Below are 23,311 nucleotides of genomic sequence, written 5' to 3' on the forward strand. Positions count from 1 at the left end.
GTTGTGCGAGGCGTAATTAGCGGAGAGGACACTGCCGGTCAAGAGGCAGGAGACTTTTTCAAGGGTTTCCTCCCGTTTTGGGGACCTATGGTTAATAGTAGGAACCTGAGACAGTTGACTCGAGTGGTAGAATCGACAGCTAATATTACTGCCAGTGCCCTTGGTAATATCACCACAGAACTTCAGGCGGAGAGGCTTATGACGTTACAAAACCGAATGGTTTTAGATGTCATCCTAGCAGATCGCGGTGGCGTATGTAAGGTGATCCATTCGAGCTGCTGCATTTTCATTCCAGATAATGCTCCTACTGTCTATCAAGCCATCTCGAGGTTGCATAAGATCTCCGAATCCATACACGTGGATGTAGGGGATTGGACGCTACTTGGATGGTTTTGGGGCCTGATGTCGACTTGGGGTTGGAAAATTCTGATGATCATTGGAATTGTGGTAGTGTTCCTGTTCACGTGTTGCCTTTGTGTACAGTGTGGTCCTGCCTTATGTGGCCTCTGTGCTACAACGTGTATGAGACAACCATCTGTTACCAAGGGGACTCGATTGGACAGAGCTATGCTACAACAACATCTCGAGGGTCTGATGAATATCGAATATGATTCCGACTAGTGCTTGCCTACATGAGGGCAAAAGGAGCGTCTGAGGTTCCGTGACTATTGTAAGTGGTGCTTCCGACTCGCACGAATATGGTCGAGTCTGGTATCTATGAACCGCAAATAACGAGTTTAGTAAGTGTGCGCGGTTTCGCTGTGCTAACTTAACTCGTTCGTTTGTTACGTGGGTTTTTCATCTGTACCCACGGGTTCCATCTTAGATACGGCATCCATTTTGTCTCTTGCCCTCAAGTAGCCAGCGAACGGACGCTGTCCGCTTCGCGACCCTGGGACTCCCAAGATATTTGCGGAAGACACATGTTCTTTGTAAGTGTCTTTATGACGAGGGGGATGCTACTGTAAGGCAAATGGCGCCGCTCGAGGCTCATCTTGCCGCACGAACTTATTGTCTCAGCCGTGCATCTCATTAGGCACGTCCCTTTGATGCCTGTATCTCGTGTTTCCCGTTACCTCCCTTTTTTACACCCTTTCCAATCTCCCCACTGTCTCCGTCTTCCTCTACACCTGTCTTCATTCCTATTTCGATCTACTTTTCTGCCGATTGGAATTTGCTAATGGTGGGAAGATGGTTTTTACAGTTGGGAACCGCCAAATGTTTCCGCACTTATGTTCCGGACCTCATGTGTTTCAAAGTGACCAAAGCGACCCCTCTGGGGGTTAATTGTGGGAACTGGGTTGTAAACTTTTGTGTTCAATGTTACCCTATGGGTAAAAACTGTATAAAAGGAGCGATTCACAGAACCAATTTGAAGCAGTCTCCCCAAGTTGCACGCTGTGTACTTGTCGTGATCTCTGTGTTCCCTGCAGCAAATAAACCTTGAATCTTTGACGTCAGAGGAAGTGTCCCGTGTCTCTGTGACTTGTACGCCGGAACAGGTTACCCACGAAGGTTTCAGGTGTTGTGCCCTGGCACCGCTGGGTCCAAAAGAACCCAGTCCTTCAGGGGGGGAGGCCGCCATTGGTGTTGAATTGACTGTTAAACGATCCATAACTGAGCATTGTTGGGGGAACCTGGATGAGACAATTTGGGACAATGGCTGAGATCACTAATCTGAAATGCGTCACTTGGAATGTGCGAGGCCTTCACACCATGTCCAGACGGCACAAAATTCACGCTTATCTGGTGCGTAGAGGGGTGCAGATAGCGCTGCTACAGGAGACACATCTTACTAAAGCGGAAGGGGTGGCGCTACAGCGTAGATGGAGAGGGCAGGTATACTACACCACATATTCAGCTTACGCGAGAGGGGTGTTGATCTGGATACGGGCTGGGATACCCCTACAGGTTTCCAAATCTGTGGTGGATCCAGAGGGACGATAGGTGGCAATTTCTGGCATATTGGGGGGTAGGGCTCTGAATATTTGTTGCATTTATGCGCCTAACGTGGACCATCTCGCCTTCCTGACCGCGTTATCGGGCTCCTTGGCCCATTTCCTATCGGGGACCCTCCTGATGGGAGGAGGTTTTAACTCGGTGGTGGATGTTGACATCGATCGTCCACACCCCCCCCTTCCAGATTCCCCAGTCCGACAGGTGGCTAAAGGCAGAAAGGAATGGCAGACTCAATAGGGGCTGACAGACATTTGGTGAGCGCAGCACGCCTGTGCTAGGGATTACTCATACTTTTCTGGTATGCATGAACTGCATGTGAGACTAGATGGGTTTCTGGGGTCGACGGAACTAGTGTCCGCGACTGTGCCGGTCTGAATACTTGACTAGGACCATCTCTGACCACAACCCCCTGTTAGTGGATTTCAGATGGTTTCCAGGGGTCCCTAGTGTACCCACCTGGAAACTGAACCCCGAGATATTGGAGGATATAGTCTTCAAGGCGGACCTAGAGGATAAAATTGCTGACTATTTTACGACAAATGAGGGCACAGCTGGGTCGAGGGCCTCAGAGTGGGATGCTTTTAAAGTGGTGGTCAGAGGCTATTGCATAGCCAAGAAGGTGGGAATGCGAAGAGTCATCCTCGATGACCTGGCCAACGCAGACCGGAAGCTCCGCGAGATGGAGCTTCGCCGCCCCGGCCGCCCAGAACTTCAGGAACGAACTTCCACAGCGAGGGAGGCGGTGGCGGTGGAGGTCGAACGATTGCGGTGTTTCGACTATAAGGCCTATGTCACCAGATCACTCACAGAAGGGGATAAATCGGGCGCACTCCTAGCCTGGCTAGCCAACCCCATGAGACGAACCATCCCGACGGTGTCCATGCACACCGCGGAGGGTACTGAGGTACACACCCAACCGGAGATACTCGACTGCTATCTGAGGTATTACGAAAGGCTATATCGTAGTAGACTGACTCATGATCCTGCTCTGATTGATGACTACTTACAGTCCTTACAGATACCCGCACTGGAACCTGAAATAGAGAAGGACTTGGGCAAAGACTTAGGGCCCGATGTAGATACCAAATACCGGTCGGAAACGGCAGATTTTGGCCGTTTCCGACCGGTATTTGGCCTACTGAGATGTAGGGGACCTTTTTTTGTCCGATTCGGTATTTTCCCGATTCGGTAAAATTACCGAATCGCAAAAATACCGAATCGGTAATTTTACCGATTTTTTAAATTTGAGATGTAGGTGGAACTACTTTCAGTCCCACAGGCCCTTCAGATTCGGTATTTTAACACCCAATCCAATTGGGTGTTAAAATACCGAATCCAGGTGTGCATGCACATGTGTGCATGCACACCTATGCCATGTGACAGACAGACATGTCCTTAGGGCATGTCTGTGTACTGTGTGCCACATGGCTCACATGCCTTTTTTTGGGGTGCTGGAGGGTGTCAAAGTGACACCCCCTGCACCCTTGCACAAATCGGTAATTACCGAATCGGTAATTACCGATTCGGTAATGCCCATTGATTCCTATGGGCTTCAAGGCCCATAGGAAGCAATGGGGGATACCGAATCGGTATTTACAGATTCGGTAAATACCGAATCTTACAGATTCGGTATTTACCGAATCTGAAATACCTACATCTCCCCCCCTCTAATTTACCACTTCATAAATACCGATTCGGTATGATTCGGTATTTATGAAGTGGTAAATGTAGATTTACCTACATCGGGCCTATAGAGATTGGAGAAATCCGTAGCGCCATAAAGGGGATGGCGAGAAACAAGACCCCGGGCCTCGACGGGCTTCCGGTGGAATTCTACTCCGCCTACGTGGACCTCTTGGCTCCCCGACTGTTAGTGGCGTATAGGGAGGCGAAACGCCTGGGACGCCTCCCCGGCTCGATGTGTGAAGCCTTGGTAGTCCCCCTCCTCAAACCTGGTAGGGAGTCCGATGACCCAGCGTCCTATCGACCGTTATCGATGCTAACGGTTGATTATAAAATTCTGAGCAGCATACTGGCGTCGAGACTGTTGGGTCACATGAGCTCCTTAGTACATGAAGATCAGGCAGGATTCATCCCTAAACGCAATACGACTATGAATATTCGTCGCTTATTCCGTTTACTGGAGGAATCCCACACTGAGGCCCCGTGCCCCTTAATCCTTTCGATTGACCTGGAAAAGGCCTTCGACAACCTGGAATGGGAATAGTTACGTAGAGTGTTAGTGCGCTTCGGTCTGGTAGAGGGATTTGTCAGATGGACCATGGTACTATATGCCTTGGCGACGGCCAGAGTGAGAACGGGCCCGATGGTCTCCCAACAATACCCAGTGGAACGAGGCACGAGACAAGGTTGCTCGTTATCCCCCCTGCTCTTTGCGCTCGCGGTAGAACCGCTAGCGTTATCGATCCGGACTGGAGCCTACTTCGGCGGGCTGCAGACTTTATCAGGACAACAATACATCTCTCTTTATGCCGATGATCTGCTGCTCTTCCTCGAGGACTCGAGCAATGCCCTGGTTGTGGCTGATACGGCCCTCATGACATTCGTAGAGATCTCGGGCCTCAAGGTAAATTGGGCCAAAACTTGCCTATTTCCGGTTTGAAAAGGGGAGTCCAGACCTGACACCGCTAGAGAGATCAGATGGGAACCTAGCTGCCTCAAGTACCTGGGAGTATATGTGTACCATGACCCTGCCGATCTCCTAGACGGCAATATAGCCCGCTGTATTTGCGCGCTACGAGGCAGTATGGACTTCTGGGCCACCTTGCCGCTATCAGTGGCTGGGCGTATAGCACTGCTGAAAATGGTGGCACTCCCTCGGCTGTTATATTATTTCCGAGCGCTCCCGATTTGGATTCCGCCGGCCACCTTCCGGCTCTTGAGATCCATGTTGGTGGGGTTCCTCTGGGGATCGGGCCGCCGAAGGGTGGCGCTCAAGACCCTAATGAGACCAAAATCGGAGGGCGGCCTAGCGGTGCCGGATTTCGAAAAGTACTATCTAGCGGCTCAATTGCAAACCTTTACTCAGGAGATAGCGAGAGAGTTCCGAGGCCCGGAAGAGAGGAAGGGCAGGGGTATGCCCAGACACATTATCTCCTACATTGCATCACGCCAGCGTTTAGCCCTGAAAGACCTTACGCTCGAGGAACGTACTATACGACTGTGCTGGAATCGTGCACATGGCCGGGGGGAGCTGAAACTCCCGTACGCTCCGGAGATTCCGTTGGGGATGATCACTGCCTTGCCGCACGGTGGAGACTGGTCGCGCTTAAGGCACTGGGAAGATGCAGGGTTGCAATTGGTCGGAGACCTCTATGAAGATGGAGTGTTACTGCCCTTCCAGGAGATTCTGGACCGCTTTGACGTTCCCCGAGGCGACTTCCTCCTTCACACAGCAGTTACTCGAGCAATTCATATGCACTGGAAGAAGGGTATAAAGGAACCACCAACATCACCGGTGTGCCAATATGTCATGATGTCCTCGGGGACGGTCAAAGTGGTCACGTGTTTATATACTAGATTAATCAATGAGGGACTGCCCCCGCTCGACATACTACAGAACCGGTGGGAGGCCGACATTGGGAAAGATATACCAGAAACGGCGTGGGCACAACTAACGCGTCGTGCCTGGAAAGGCACGCGCCACGCCCGGTTTCAATTGGTTCACTTTTACGTACTCAACAGGGCCTACCTGACTCCGGCGAAAATTCAACAATACTTCGCCTCAGACACAGCGGCTTGCCCCAGATGCCGATCACCTGCGGCGGACCTTATACATTTGCTGTGGTCCTGCCCAGCGCTGTCCCCATACTGGCTCCTGATAGGGGACACCCTCAATGGGGTCACTGGGAGATCCTTGACCTTTGACGCGGCGGTGGGGATCCTACATTGAATGAATGAATGAATAAAATATTTAATAGAGCGCACGGTGGCCGAGCGGCTTCCTGGCGCTAGGGACCTGATCAAGAACTCAGCGGAGGGGACCCAGGGAAATTAAGAGGGGAATGCCTGAAGAAAAAGGAAAGTTTTAAGGGCTTTGCGGAAGTGAGTGTAGATGGGGATGGAGCGAATAGAGAGAGGAAGGCTATTCCAGAACTGGGGGGCAAGGACTGAGAATCGGGTGCCCCCCGTTCTGGATTTGCGGAAGCGAGGGATGTGAAGAAGTGAAAGAGAGGAAGAGCGAAGAGTGCGAACAGGGGCATGAGAAGAGACAAGAGTGTTAATGAACAAGGGCGCAGATCGGGAGTGAGCCAGGAATGCTAGACAGGCCAGTTTAAAAAAGGATCTGAAATGAACAGGGAGCCAATGGAGTGATTTGAGAACCGGGGTGATATGAGAAGATTTAGGGAGGGAGAGGATGAGGCGAGCAGCTTGATTTTGAATGGCCTGTAGGCGGCGGGATTCGTAAGCAGGTATGCCCACGTACAGGCCATTCGTTCTAGAAGGGTTGTTCCTTCAATGGTCATAGATATCACTTAACAATATACATCGAATTATTTAAACAAGGTGACAGAATTATGTGACAGTATTTAGTTAGACAACTACCTCTGAACAGATTGGAGTAATTGCACCCTGTCTTGTATCGCAAACTGGTGCCCCTTAACATGTATCCTGTCCTAAAATCTCTCAACTGGTAGGAAAAGAGTATCAAAGAAATATAAACCTGCTTGTTTTTTACCGTCCCCTGATATCCTTGATTCAAAAAAGAAAAAAGGTCCTGAGGTCCAGAGGTAGTTAGACAACTACCTCTGAACAGATTGGAGTAATTGCACCCTGTCTTGTATCGCAAACTGGTGCCCCTTAACATGTATCCTGTCCTAAAATCTCTCAACTGGTAGGAAAAGAGTATCAAAGAAATATAAACCTGCTTGTTTTTTACCGTCCCCTGATATCCTTGATTCAAAAAAGAAAAAAGGTCCTGAGGAAAGTGGTTTACCCACCGAAACGCGCGTCGACCGACCATGTGCAGGGGTCTCGAATCCCTTCTGAGACCCTAGTATTGACAATTTGTGATCCTGTCAATTAATACTCAGTTTCCCCCCTTTTTCCCTTTTTGGTAGTGTGGGTTGATTGTGGTATGTATGTGTGTATGTCAGTGAATTGAGTTGAGTGTTTAATATCAGGTGGTTTTCTTAAAAATCAATTGTGTACTATAATTTTGTATATATTTTCAATCATTGGTGTGTTAATAATTGTGTTTGTTCTTAAAAGCAAAAAATACTCACTTGAAAAATGTATTTATGATGAATTATGCCTTTCTTATATAAAAAAGAGAAATGAAAAACTGCATTAAATGAAAATAAAAACTATGATAAAGTAAACACTGTCACATAATTCTGTCACCTTGTTTAAATAATTTGATGTATATTGTTAAGTGATATCTATGACCATTGAAGGAACAACCCTTCTAGAACGAATTTTTTCTTTCCCCTCTGTTCCTTGGTCACAACTTATTTTTCGAGGGGGTCCCATCTTTCATGCTGTAGCACGTACAGGCCATTCCCATAGTCGAGGCGGGAAATGACTATGGATTTGAGTGCATCGGTAGAGAAAAAGCGTGAGATTTTCCGAATTAAACGGAGGGAAAGAAAGCAAGAGGACACAGCAGAGCTGATCTGACGAATGTCTGACTAAATATCGAAATCAAAAATATCGACCTACAAAAATATCGGGACAAAAATATCGAAGTCAAAAATATCGGAATCCTATCCCTAACAAGGTAAGTACAAAAATATCGAAAAAATAATATCGTAGTACAAAAATATCGGAATTAAAAATATCGTTTTTTTAAATGTATTAATAATAATGTTAAAATAATTATAAAATACATATAATTTTACAAATATTAAATAAAAATATTAAAACATAATAAAAAAATTAAAACTAATACATATACATTTAAAATAAATTAAAAACGTAATAATTTAATGTAATTTTATATTTTATAATTTCATTTAATTGATTTAATTTAAATTTATTTAATTTTTACCCTGTACGACTGTACCCCAAAAACCCAAAACTGACCCAGAACCCTAAAAATACCCCTTAACCCAAATACTGAAAACTGACACTGAACCCTAAAAATACCCCTTTACCCATGAACTGAAAACTGACCCTGAACCCTAAAAATACCCCTTTACCCATGAACTGAAAACTGACCCTGAACCCTAAAAATACCCCTTTACCCACAAACTGAAAACTGACCCTGAACCCTAAAAATACCCCTTTACCCATGAACTGAAAACTGACCCAGAACCCTAAAAATACCCCTTTACCCATGAACTGAAAACTGACCCTGAACCCTAAAAATACTCCTTTACCCATAACCTGAAAACTGACCCTGAACCCTAAAAATACCCCTGTACCCATGAACTGAAAACTGACCCTGAACCCTAAAAATAACCCTTTACCCAAAAACTGAAAACTGACCCTGAACCCTAAAAATACCCCTTTACCCATGAACTGAAAACTGACCCTGAACCCTAAAAATACCCCTTTACCCATGAACTGAAAACTGACCCTGAACCCTAAAAATACCCCTTTACCCATGAACTGAAAACTGACCCTGAACCCTAAAAATACCCCTTTACCCATGAACTGAAAACTGACCCTGAACCCTAAAAATACCCCTGTACCCATGACCTGAAAACTGACCCTGAACCCTAAAAATACCCCTGTACCCACAATTAATTAATATTATTTAATTACCAATTAATTATTAATTAACAATAACAATAAAATAAATATATTAGCACATTTGCTGTAATTAATTTAATTTAATAATTAATATTATTTTGCACAATTAATTAATTAATAACAATAAATAATATATATAAAAATTACTTTAATTAATTTAATTAAATAATTAATAATAATGAATTACCAACTAATTAATAATTATAAATATGATAAAAAATTATAATAATTAATTAACTAATTAATAGAAATTAATTACCAATTAATTATTTAAAATATGTACAAACATATATCAATTAATTAATTATTATTAAATTACTTCCCACCCTATTCCCCTATAAACCCATAACCCGCTACAGAACATATTTATCAATTAATAAATTAATTAAAATAATTTAAAATTAATTCTCAATTAATTAATTAATAATTCCTAATAATTAATAATTAATTTAACATAATTAAATTACTTCCCACCCTATTCCCCTATAAACCCACAACCCGCTACAGTAGTAAAACACAATATTTAATAAAATAACATTAAAAAAAATATTAAAACATAATTAATACAATATAATATACACTAAATTTATTTAAAAATAGATATTAGTAACATCAAAGTTATTAATTTCGATATTATTAACATCGATATTTACAACTTCGATATTACTGATATCATACCAATATCGATATTTAGACTGTCGATATTACTTACCTTCGATATTTCTGTATATCGATATTAAAACTTCGATATTTTTGCTTATCGATATTAAAAAATCGATATTTTGTCTGTGTACCGATCTGACTGTGCATAGATAAGTCATGACTGACTTTGATACCGAGAGTGCGGACAGAGGAAGAGGGGACAGGGGGGGGGGCCAAAAGAAAGGGGCCAATGTGCGGGGGTACAGGGGTTGGAGGGGCCACCAGTGAGAACAAGTTCCGTCTTATCTGGATTGAGCTTCAGTTGGTTAGCGCACATCCAGTCAGAAATAAAGACTAAGGTGGAACAGAACTTGGGAAGAGAATCAGGGGTAGAAGAAAGATCGAAAAGGAGCTGAAGGTCATCTGCGTAGTTATACACAGAGACCCCCAGCTCAAGAAGAGAAGTGATGAGGGGGTGAATATAAAGATTGAAAAGGAGAGGAGAGGGAGAAGAGCCTTGGGGAACACCACAAGTGACAGGGCGGGGAGGTGCCGAGAAACCGGGAAGATGAACTGCCTGGGACCTATCCTGAAGGAAGGACGCCAGCCAGGAAAAGGCCACGCCCCGGATGCCCGCTGCGCTGACACGGTTGAGAAGGATGGCATGGTCAACCGTGTCAAACGCAGCGGACAAGTCGAGAAGGACCAGGGCTTGGGGGAGATTAGAATCGGCCTTCCCCTTAAGCTCGTCCAGGACTGCGAGGACCACCATCTCCGTGGAGTGGCCCGGGCGGAAACCTGCCTGGTGGGATGCAAGGAGGCCATTCTCCTCAATATAAGAGGAGAGGCGAAAGTGACATGAGCTTCGAGGATCTTGCCGAGGTAGGGGAGAAGAGAGATGGGACGGAAATTAGAAGGAAGGGAGGGATCTAGACCAGTTTTCTTTAGAATAGGAAGGACTATGGCAGATTTGAAAGAAGAGGGGACAGATCCGAGAGCCAAAGAGGAGTTGAGGAGAGCAAGAGGAGGCGCAGAGCAGTTGGTGAAGAGGGTTTTAAGAATGCGTGCTGGCGCACAATCCATGGGGGAGCCAGACTTGATTTTGACCAGAAGTTTTAGAAATAGTTCAGTGGAGAGAGGAGGGAAAGAGGAAAAGGAAGAGAAAGAACAGGTGGAAGGACAGATGGGACGGGATTGAGGCACTGTAGGAATATTGGCTTTGATCTTTACGATCTTGTCGATAAAAAAATCATTAAGAGAGGAACAGAGGGACTGTGAGGGAACCAGGCTAGGGGTAGAGTGATCAGAGGTGGCAAGATTGTGGACCAGAGAGAAAATGTCACGGGGTTTATTAGCCGCGAGAGCTATTCTCTCAGAGAAATAGGCGGTTTTAGCCGCCAGGATCGCTTTTTTATATTCAGTAAGGAGTGATTTGTATTTGGCGCGCAATAAAGGACAATAGTTCCGTCTTCAGTGACGTTCCGACCGCCTAAGGTCGAGTTTGAGAGTTTTGAGTTCTGAAGAGAACCATTTGTGCGCGTCATGTGGACGAATCGCCTTGATCTTTCTGAGCGGAGCGACAAGGTCGCACGAAGAGGAAAGCCATGTGCCAATGGCGTTGACCTGGGAATCAAGAGGAAGATTGGTAAGGGTGGGAGCAGAGGAAGCCAAAGTGAGCGAGAGGGAGTCGAGGTCGGTTCGGTTCCAATTGCGGGCTAAGATGTTCTTCGGGAGGGGAGGCTTATCAACCGCTCCCAGGTGGATGGCGAAAGAGATGGAAAAATGATCCGACCAGACGCATGGGGAAATGAGAAGGGAAGAAACAATGGGGCGAGAGGACCAAATTTGATCCAGGATGTGACCCTGGACATTGGTAGGGGCTGAGATACGAGGTGTGAAGTTAAGGCATTGAAGAGTGCCAGAGAAATCTTTCGAGGGGAGGTCTTCCCTAGGGTCGCCCGGCCAATAATTAAAGTTGCCGAGCAGGAGAACGGAGGAATTGTTGACCACGAGAGTGGCCATGAGGTCCTGAAGGGAACCTACAAAAGAGGGCATAGATTAAGGAGGACGGTATACAAGAACAACAGTGAGGGGAGCAGATAGATTGAGAGAGTGGGCCACAAGGTAGTCTACATTAGAAATAGGGGGGTGATTGAGAAGTTGAAATTTGAGGGTTGACCGAATGTTCATCGCCACCCCTCCCCCCACCTTGCCGTCCGGACGATCAGCCCGGAGGGCATAGTAGGTGTCAGGAAGAATGGCTAAGAGGTCGGGGAGGGAGTCAGCAGTGAACCAGGTTTCAGTCAGAAAGAGGAAATCCGGGGAGTCTGAAGTAAGAAGGTTAAAGAGAGCTGTCTGATGTTTGACCGCTGAGCGGGTGTTGAGCAGTATAGCAGAAGCTGCGGTAGAGACAGGGACGGGGGGAACAAGGGACAGGAGGGTGGTCAGCAGCGAGAGGGGTGATGCTGGTGAGACTGGAGGGAACTGGGGTCGGGTGAGGGGGGGGAGAGACAAGAATACCAAGTGTGTCAAGGTGTCGCAAGAGTGGAGGTGAGAGTGGAGAAACAGCAGTGAGAGCTAAGAGTTGAGCTGAGGTGTAAACCGGAAAAGGAGCAGAGTGTGTGGCCCCTGGTCCCGGCCCATCGCGAACGGGCGCAGACGGGCTTAACTTAGGCGCAACTTCGGCGCGTCTTCGGCGCGCCCGCTGCGCGCGTCCGCTGCGCGGCTGGGACTGGGTAACCATTAAGTAGGGGCACATGGGGAGGAGAATCCGGGGGGGTGGCAAGGGGGGAGGGGCCAAAGAACTGCAGCGCCGAGCCCAGACCCGCCCAAGATGGTGGAGCCGCCCGTCCCACTCCAAGAGTCAGGTAAGGAGGGGGCGATCAGCGGTGGCGGTCTGGGTCGCGTGCAGGACAGGGGCAGCCAGGAAGAACTGAAGCGCTGGGTCCGTAGCGCTAATCAGCTGAGCAGGTAGGCAGGCTAAAAACCTGCAAACAGATGTTCAAGTGTTTTAAAATGGCAGCGTTGCTCCCGGAGATGCCTCGGGAGTTCTGAGAAGATGCAGGGTAGGCGCGCATACAGCTGACCGCCTGAAGTACTTGACGAGGGGCCAAAGAACTGCAGCGCCGAGCCCAGACCCGCCCAAGATGGTGGAGCCGCCCGTCCCACTCCAAGAGTCAGGTGAGGAGGGGGCGATCAGCGGTGGTGGTCTGGGTCGCGTGCAGGACAGGGGAAGCCAGGAAGAACTGAAGCGCTGGGTCCGTAGCGCTAATCAGCTGAGCAGGTAGGCAGGCTAAAAACTTGCAAACAGATGTCCAAGTGTTTTAAAAAGGCAGCGTTGCTCCCGGAGACGCCTCGGGAGTTCTGAGAAGATGCAGGGTAGGCGCGCATACAGCTGACCGCCTGAAGTACTTGACGAGGGGGGAGGGGCCAAAGAACTGCAGCGCCGAGCCCAGACCCGCCCAAGATGGTGGAGCCGCCCGTCCCACTCCAAGAGTCAGGTAAGGTGGGGGCGATCAGCGGTGGCGGTCTGGGTCGCGTGCAGGACAGGGGCAGCCAGGAAGAACTGAAGCGCTGGGTCCGTAGCGCTAATCAGCTGAGCAGGTAGGCAGGCTAAAAACTTGCAAACAGATGTCCAAGTGTTTTAAAAAGGCAGCGTTGCTCCCGGAGACGCCTCAGGAGTTCTGAGAAGATGCAGGGTTCCCTCATACCCCTAAAAACAAAATCTCTAGTAAGTTTATTGACCTAGGGCTCATTCTGGCAAAGAGAGATAACCAGGCATTGGAAGGCACGAGTTGGTCCAACAGGCACTAAATGGCACAATGAACTTCTGAAGTGGGCTACGGGGGAGAGCACCCTGCGGTACCAACTGGCGAGGCGACAGCAGAATGAGAGGGCGCTAGAAGCTGCACAGGAATGGGAGACATTAGTGCAGGCCTTGCGAGATTACAGCGCTTCCAGCGATTCCTAGAGTGATGACGCAGCACAACCTGAGTCCCGTTAGACATACATAACACTGGTGTTTCTATGCAGTAGATTAAGGTTTCTTTCCACAAGCTCTTCTCACACACACAACACACTGATGGCGGGGCTAGGCGAGGGGAGGGGGGTGGATGGAGGTAGAGGGTTGCTTTCATTTCATTTCACTACCATTCTGGGTCTTTTCATACTACGTGGTTAGTCCCCGTTCCTCCGGGGGACGTTGGGTTGGGTGGGTATTAGGGGGAGTTTTTAGGATGATTTAGAAAAGCAGACGAAGATCGCTCGTTTATTCAGATCAACCCCAGCAAACTACCAGATCCCCGTATGCGACCTTATCGCAGGCGCCGCCCGACCCTCGGGTTGTGGGCTGAATTGCTGTGTACGAGAAGTATTCCCTCACGGGGGATCTGATGTTTTTCTTTTCCTTTGAAGTTATGTCTCTGATCTATTATGTAATTTTGGCTAATTCCTGCAATAAAAATATATTTAAAAAAAAAAAATGCTGAAAATGTTATTACTGAACTTCCTGGTAGAATTATCACTTTTATGAAGACTTTGATGCCTGAGGTCCGTGTTAATTGGGACAAATTGTCTGCTTGTAAGCCGAAGAAAGATGAGTCTGTTTCGGACTTTTTCTCGCGGTTCGAGGAAACGTTCGTCGACCATAGTGGTCAGGATATGGCTACCGAGGGTGGCCAGAGATTATTTGTTGATAAATTCGTGCACAATCTTCTTCCTGAGTTGTGTACTAAGTTGAAGGATTCCGAGAGTGCTTGGCCCGTTTCTACTTCAGCACAGATTTTTGCTACGGCTCAGTACTACGAGAATAGGCGTAAGGATGAGTTAGAGAAAGCGGATAAGAAGACTAAGGAATTGAAGACTAAAGTTCTTCTACAACAAGCTTATCCACCCGGTGTTAATAATCAGCGCGATTATCAGCAGCCTCAACAGTATTCGAGGAACTCGCAAAGAGACGAGACTCCTCAACAGCGTATTCAGTATGGGCCTAATCAGTGTGCGTACTGTAGAGAAGAGGGCCATTACAAGAATAGTTGTCCCGTTTTGTTGCAACGTGCAAATAGTGCTCCTGGTGTGAGAGGTAGAGGTGCTCAACAAGCGCCTAGAGGTAGAGATCGCGGACAGAACGCGCGCCCTTTGCCTCCGCAGATTTCAATGAACAGTTTTGACCAACAGCAGAATTCGTCTGGTAGGTCTACACAGTACTACGTAGATGATTACTATGTTGAAGGCGATGAAGCACAAGGCAATGATTGCTAGGACAACCATGGACAAAGAGAGAGAGTTGTTTCGATTCCAGTAGATCAGAGTGGACCCTACGTGGAAGTGATTGCATCAGATGTGTCAGAGCCTTTTCTGCTAGACACTGGTGCTACGAAGAGTTCTATTATGCGTTCTAAGCTCCCTGGCGCACCTTTGTCTGGCTTTAATAATGTTTCTATAGGTTTTTCTGGCGCCCCCGTTACGAATCCAATTTCCGTTCCATTGCCTCTTTCTGTTGGTCCTCGTAGGTTTGAAGCACCCCTTCTTTTGCCTACAGGTTGTAATGAGAACTTGCTAGGCCTTGACTTGTTGAAGAGATTGTATGCGACTTTGTACTGTTCTCCGTTAGGAGTACATCTTACTCTAGGTGAGAATGTGATCTCTCCAATATATGTATCGAAGGATTGTCTCCCACCTGAATTGTCTTTGTTACCGGATTCATTGTGTGTTACGGGTCCGAATGATGTGGGCCTGTTAGATATTCCTGAAATGTGTCCTTAATGAACCATTATGGACATCCCCTTTGAGCACTCCTCCTCTCCTCCCTTAGAATCAGAGGATTCCACACACGTTTTTATCCATTTGTTGGAAAAATTTGTTTATTATCTTTGTTTTTGCATTAGCTTGTGTTTTTTTTATATATGTTGTTTGAACATTTCACAACAGTTTACCGTTTTTTCACATCAGTGACAGAGATTCTTTCGATATCCAATGCATTTCGGGCGTACCGAATCGCCCTTCATCAGGGAATACATACTCTAAACAAAAAAAACATATAATAACCAAATTAAAATTCAAACGTATTGTTTCTAACCAATCACATACTGTTCAAAAATCTGCTGCAACGGGAAAACTTTTGGATTCACAGACTGTCTACCCACAGTCCCAATGGACTCAACGAACGGAGCGAACTATCATGTTATCTTTAGCTGGTAACCTATTTCAGAAAGGGACTTTATGGTCCCTCTTACGCTGGAGTGAATGACCTGCGATATTACATACCATTTTATGTTGATGTTTTTCATTTAAGTATAATTTTTCTATGTTTAGCCAAATGCACCTGATACTGTTTAACCTGCTTATGATTTAACAAGTGGTTGCGTAGCACTACTGATAACGTTTTGGTCCTGGGTTGCAGACACAGACCAGGGTTCGAACCTCTTATACTGAAAATTATGTGCAGAATTTTTTTGCAACTGAAAATACTATTTGGTTACTTTATGTAGACTGACTTTCACCTTAAACATCTAGATGATATCGGATTTATTAATAAGAAGATAGGAAGAGTCAAACCGGCGGAATCGAGCGTAGTATTTCTTCCCGTGTCACGATCACGTGAGCGGAACGAGAGCGTATAGGAATAGTAGCGGTTAGTAACCTTGACTACCATCCGTTACGGAAGGACAGAGAACGCCGACTGAGACGCCGAGCAGACATGAAATAGGTCAGTTTCCAGAAACCGCCATACAAAGGACTTTTTGAGTTTATAGAGGAGTTGTTGGTATGAGATTAGATTATTTACTCTGGCGCTTGCACGTATTTCTGTTTTCACAGATACTGAAGTTACCATAGAGCACAGTGACACGTGAGTGAACCTATATACTAGCGCATTAAGAGTATACACTTAGCGGTTTGCCTATATGTCAGCCAAAGATTTTTGAACAGTATGTGATTGGTTAGAAACAATACGTTTGAATTTTAATTTGGTTATTATATGTTTTTTTTGTTTAGAGTATGTATTCCCTAATGAAGGGCGATTCGGTACGCCCGAAATGCATTGGATATCGAAAGAATCTCTGTCACTGATGTGAAAAAACGCTAAACTGTTGTGAAATGTTCAAACAACATATATAAAAAAAACACAAGCTAATGCAAAAACAAAGATAATAAACAAATTTTTCCAACAAATGGATAAAAACGTGTGTGGAATCCTCTGATTCTAAGGGAGTAGAGGAGGAGTGCTCAAAGGGGATGTCTATAATGGTTCATTAAGGACACATTTCAGTATTCACTAAAGGCACCCAGGGACGTTGGTCGCCACCCACTGAAGCACCCAATCTTTTTCAAAAAGACTAATTGAAATTAAGGCTGTGCATTCACCAAATTGTTTTGTATATTTATTCCTGTTAGATATTTCCCCATATGTTGTGACGTTGAAGGCGAATGCTAAGTTACCGCGCATTCCACAATATCGTATTTCAAGTGATGGTGAGCGTGCACTTTTGGCGATCATTAATGATCTAATTGACAAAGGTGTTGTTGAAGAGACTCGAGGTAATGTGTGTAATAGTCCGGTCTTGCCTGTCTTGAAGAGAACTGATTCTTCACAGCCTCCTGTGTATAGGTTTGTTATCGATCTCCGTGAAGTGAACAAGATTGTTGTTCCACAATTTCCTATTGTGCCTGACATTACTGCATTACTGACATTGATTCCTGCTTCTGCCACTTGGTTTTCGGTAATAGATTTAAAGAATGCTTTCTTTAGCATTCCGATTGCCATAGAGAGTAGAGATATTTTTGGATCCTCTTTAGGAGGACGAAGCTTCCGCTTTAAACGCGCTCCTCAAGGCTATTGCGAGAGTCCATCTATCTACAGTCAAGCTCTGAAGACTCAACTTGACTCGTTAGTTTTTCCTGACGGTGCAGCCCTTATTCAGTATGTTGACGATTTGCTGGTTGCTGCTGATACCGAAGACATCTGTAAGGATGCCACTGTGTCATTGTTGTCTTATTTATCTGATTGCCATCCTAAAGTTTCTCTCTCGAAATTACAATTCTGTCGCCAAGATGTTACCTACCTAGGTCACCTCTTATCGAAGGAGGGAAGGAAACTGACCGCAGAGAGAATTCAGACTATTGCGAGAATGAGTGTCCCTACGACACAGAGAGAAGTACGTACGTTTTTGGGCATTACGTCATACTGTAGACAGTGGATCCCGAATTTTTCTCTTCTAGCGAAGCCTTTGATAGCTCTTACAGTTAAGGATACTCCAAATCCTATTCCTTGGACTGAGGAATGTCAAAAGAGCTTTTCTGAATTACGCAATGCGCTGTGTTCGGCTCCTGTGTTGGGTACACCCGACTACAGTAAGCCTTTCACATTGTATGTCCATGAGAGAGAGGGATGTGCATTATCGGTTTTGACTCAGCAGTTTGGCGGGAAGCAACGCCCATGTGCGTACTTTTCGTCGACTTTAGATCCTGTAGCTAGAGCGTTGCCGAGTTGCTTGAGAGCCACAGCAGCAGCGGCTGTTTCGATTTGACAGTCTGCTGGTTTGGTTATGGACAATACGTTAGTGATCATGGTTCCACATGCAGTGGATACCTTGTTGAATCACACGAAGACACAGCACTTAACTAGTGCTCGGTTGTCAGGGTATGAGCTTACGTTGTTAGCGAGTCATGTGCACATTAAGAGGTGCAATACTCTAAACCCGGCTACATTGTTGCCGATTTCGCTTGAGACAGACGATGATAGCGAAGAGCAACACGATTGTTTCTTGAGAACCGAAGAAGACACGAAAGGGAGAATAGATCTGAAGGATACCCCTCTCCCTGACTGTGATGATGCTTTGTGGGTTGATGGTTCGTGTTTCAAATTACCGAATGGTGATACAACTGCAGCATATGCTGTGACGACTTTGCATACAGTTGTCGAAGCTGCACTTATCCCACATAATTCCGCGCAAGTGGCTGAACTGATTGCACTTACGAGAGCATGTGTGTTGGCGAAAGGAAAACGAGTGAATGTGTATACAGGTAGCCAGTATGCGTTTGGTGTGGCCCATAGTTTTGGACGATTGTGGCGTGAACGTGGATTTTTAACATCGCATGGGACAAAAATCCAGCATGGACAACTGGTGAATGAACTTCTTGAATCTCTTACGTTACCTTTGCAAGTAGCGATTGTGAAATGCAGTGCCCATAAAAAGGTTACGGATGATGTTGGTCGTGGTAATGCGTTTGCGGATGAAGTTGCGAAAGAAACTGCTAGGAATATGATGAGTCGAATGTATGTTGTGGGTCCGGCGAGATGGGTTCCAGAGAAGAGTATGTGCGAAGACACCATTGAGAGTGTGAAGGTTATTCAGAGTGAGGCCACAGAGAAAGAGTTGGATGAATGGAGAGAAAGTAAGAGTAGGTTAGACTCGAATGGGTGTTGGACTGATTTGTTCGAACATCAGAGATGGTTGTTGCCTAACGCGTATGTGCTTCCAGTTGTTACAATGGCACATGGAATGGCACACATTAGTGTGAAAGGGATTTGCAAGTTGTTGGCTCCAGTTTGGCAGAATATAGGAATTCTCAGATGTGCAGAGAATTTAGTTAAGAACTGTATGGTGTGTTTGATGCATAATCCTGGTAAGGGAACTCCAACACCAGCTGGTCATTTTGCTCCTCCTACGAATCCGTTCGAGGCTTTGCAGCTAGATTTGATCCATATGGAAAGATGCAACAACTTAAAGTATGTGTTAGTGGTTGTTTGCTCTTTTTCTAGAAGGGTAGAAGCTTACCCCCTTAAGGACAATACTGCCTTGTCCACAGCAAACGTTTTGATAAAATAGTTTTTTCCGAGATTTGGCATGCCGAGAATCATTTGGAGTGATAACGGAAGTGAGTTTGTGGGTCAAGTTATGAAGAGAGTGTGTGATGGTCTCGGAATTAGGCAGAAAGTCCACGCTGCAAATCATCCCCAATCAGCTGGTTTAGTCGAGTGCTACAATGGCACTCTAAAGTTAAAGTTGGCCAAAATCCAAGAAAGCACTGGTTTTCAATGGCCAGATGCTCTGCCATTAGCACTTTTGTCCACCCGAATGACTGTGCATTCGAGAATGGGTTTGAGTCCATATGAGGTAGTGTTTAGTCGCCCGGCGAATGTTTGGGGCGTACAAAGACCGACTAGGTTTAGCGACCTCGAATACCCTGTTTTGCTTGACTATCTGCGTGAATTGACAACTAAAATGAGTGTTTTACGCCAACAGGTATACAATATTCTTCCTCAAGCTACAGAGGATCCAGGCCACGCTATTGAACCTGGTGCCTGGGTCTTTGTCAGAAATTTCCAGCGTACGAAGAACGAGCAGCCCCGCTGGACTGGACCCTATCAGGTCCTGCTATCTACAAGATCTGCGGTGCGAGTACGTGGGAAGCGCCATTGGATACACGGCTCCCATACCAAAAAAGCACCGTTGCCTTTGCCTTATGACAAGTGGGTCCAGGACGGTCTCGCAGATTCTGAAACTGAGACAATCCCGAAGTTTGTACCATTCAGTGATGCTCGTTTGATTGGAACTAACTCAGAACAGGAGAGTGATCGACTTTTGCAAGCATCAGTACCTCCTGCAGAGCAGTTGGACACTACCGAGCCTCATCTTTTGTTTACCGATCAAGAATTACCTGGAAGAAACCGATACAATTTGAGATCGAGAATTAAGGACAAATAAAGATTAATAAAGTTGATTTTTTTTACTGTTTGCAGGTTAACTCTCCACCAAGGATCTACTAATTTTTGTTTTTCTTGAACTGCCATCCGGTTCTCGCTGCTAGGGTCGCGGTTGCTACCAGTCTTGGGAGTGTAAGCCTGAGACACTAGGTCGAGGGTTCTGTTGGCCAGAGGCAACCTTCCTGGGTTCAGCAGAGGCACTCTCAAGCAGAATCAACCAACCACCGCGGGCAGCACCTTTAGTTTAGGATGGACTTCTTTGAGTTGGAGAGACCTGTGCAAACACTGACTTTTAGAAAACGCATATGCAAAATAATGTCGAAGAAATGTTTTTTGATACCATGTATATTTTTGCTATTGAGTTTAGTAATATTTATAGCTGGTTATGTAGCATTTGTTTTTAAAATGACGTCTAATTCCACTGTGCAACCTACACCTTCACCTACTATTTCTTCTCATTCTTTCCACCCTTTGCCTGAACATGAAGTAGTCAGACGTTTGGAATTCTCTAATAATTCTTTCATACAGCTTTTGCACCAGCATCAGTTAGTGATCAATACAACAAACTGCTGGATTTGTGGTTTGATGCCCCATACAACCGATAAGGGTGTTCCTTATCTGGTTTGGCCCTTCAGTCTAAATGGTTCGATTCGAGCTTACAGAACCATTTTCATATATGCCCACAGTGTTGACCCCCTACGTTCACCAAAAGACAATCCGAAGAATAGTCCTATAGCTAGAGGCATAGTCGATATGATTAAAGGGACTAATGCAGTAGAGACTATTCCGAAAGATGAGAGGCAACCATATAGTGGTTGGAATGTAACTGGATATGGAGTGAGTCTGAGTATTAACCAGCGAGCGAAAATTTCTCCACCGATCTGGATAGTGCCCCATAAGGGCTACTATTGTCTGCAGGGCAATGGTAAGAATCCGAAGGCTCAGTTAGGGAAGAGCGTTTGTGCGGAGACCTATGTGTTTCCGTCTCAGTCTTCTCCAGCGTTCTTAGCTGCTAAGGGTACCTACTTTGTTTGCTATGACAAAACGTATACATGGTTGCCCCCTGACTTTTCGGGCACATGTTTTGTTTCCTTTCTGTTACCCCCTACTTTTACAGTGGCGGCGGATTACCACAAGACGAGAATTGCTAGAGGTGTCTTTAGCCAGGAAGACACTGCAGGTCAAGAATTGGGAGATTTCGTTAAGGGTTTTCTGCCGTTCTGGGGACCTATGGCTAACAGTAGGAATATTCGTCAGCTAACGAGAGTGGTTGAGTCCACTATAGTTGAAACTGCCGGTGCCCTTGGTAACTTGACTGCTGAGCTCCAGTCGTATAGACTTATGACACTTCAGAATAGAGGTGCCCTAGACGTTATCTTAGCAGATCGAGGTGGAGTTTGTAGATTGATTCAATCGAGCTGCTGTGTTTTTATTCCAGACAACGCTCCATCAGTCTTCCAGGCCATTTCCAAATTGCACAAAATCTCTGATTCTGTCCATCTGGACAAAGGAGATTGGTCTTTGATGGGATGGTTATGGGGATTGATATCCACTTGGAGTTTGAAGATTCTGATGGTCATTGGGATGGTCTTAGCAATCCTGTTCATGTTCTGTCTCTGTGTACAGTGTGCTCCGGCTATTTGTGGCCTTTGTGCTACTTTGTGCGTACGGAAACCTGTCCAGAGAAAGATGGTTGGTAATAGGATGATGCTACAGCAGCATATCGATGATCTGATGAATATAGATCCGGATTCAGATTAAAATGGGTCTGGGTTTATTGCCTATGATAGGGCAAAAGGAGGGTCTGTGGTTCCGTGGTCCCGAATTGGGTTCGATAGTTCTGAACCCGATTTATAAAGATCGTCGGAAATGGATGATTTTGGTCTCGACAGACCGCAAATGGCGAGTGTAACGTGTTTGAGTGTTTTCGTATGAATCGATATAGGAGAACACTCTGCATTTGAGGATTTAGTCTGAACCTCCGGGTTCCATTTTGTATGTGGCAGCCATATTGTGTGGTTGCCCTAACATAGGCCCGATGACAACGGCCGAGAAAGTCCTTGACACTACGCCTTAGCTGACTTCTGGTTGACCTGGCCGAACTGACTCCTCGCCTGGGGCGAATCCTGCTGAGCCAGTTCCTTGTTCAGCAGCTAGCCTGATAGAGATCAAAGGGCAGGACGTGCCCGAGTTTATGATACACCGTTCCCACCTCCTCTATCTACTTTCCATCTGTTTCTGCCTTTCCTTTACGACATGTTCATCGATCTGGGTCGAAGTGTTTATGATGGGTTTGTCCGGCCTGATCGAACAGGAAACCAAGCATGTGTGCGATCGTTTTTGGTGGGCTGGACAACGGAAAAGGGGATTATCTTTGACTGACGTCATTTGCTACTTTTGAAATGCTACATTGCTATTGGTCAGTTTGTATGCACCAAATGTAAATTGTGATGTTGCCAGAGGCGTAATTTTCGGCATAAAAGACCGTGTTTCGTTCATAGAAGTGTGCAGTCTCTGATGAACTACCTGTGTGTACTTCGTAGATCTCTGTCCCTGGTTGCAACCAATAAACTTTGGTCTTTGACGTCATCAAGAAGTATCCCGTGTCTCTGTTTGCCAAGACAGGGGAATCCGGGGTCTTTGGGTGTTGCCCTGACACCGCTGGGTTACCGGATTAGTACCGGTTCTGAAAAACCCAGTACCTCACTTTACATGAGCACCAGATACGTTACAGATGGACACATTATTTTTTTTAGGCATGGGGAGATTATGGGCCCAATGTAGGTAAATGGCATTTACCGATTCGTAAATACCGAATTTTACCGATTTGGTATTTACAAATCGGTAAATGCTATGTAGGTATTTTTACCGATTTTTTTACCGAATCTGTAACATTCGGTAATTACCGAATTGATATTGACCGATTCGGTAATTGCCATTGATTCCTATGGGCCTTGAGGCCCATAGGAACCAATGTCAATTACCGAATTTACAAGGGGGACAGGGTGTCACTTTGACATCCTGTTGCACCCCTGATTCAGGGTTGTGTGCCATGTGGCACACATACATGCCCTCAGGGCATGTATGTGTGCCACATGGCACAGGTGTACATGCACAGATGTGCATGTACACAGGAATTTGTTATTTACCATGCAATAGTATTACATGGTAAATACATGGTAACTAACTCTGTGCATCGCGAGCCAATGATACGTGGCTGTGGGCCCCTGGTGACCACTGCCTCCGGCCTACTCTGCGGTCGAGTAGATCACACATTTGGGACTGAGT

The sequence above is a fragment of the Lissotriton vulgaris genome, chromosome 9 (genome assembly GCF_964263255.1).
Source record: "Lissotriton vulgaris chromosome 9, aLisVul1.2, whole genome shotgun sequence".
Taxonomy (NCBI): Eukaryota; Metazoa; Chordata; class Amphibia; order Caudata; family Salamandridae; genus Lissotriton; species Lissotriton vulgaris.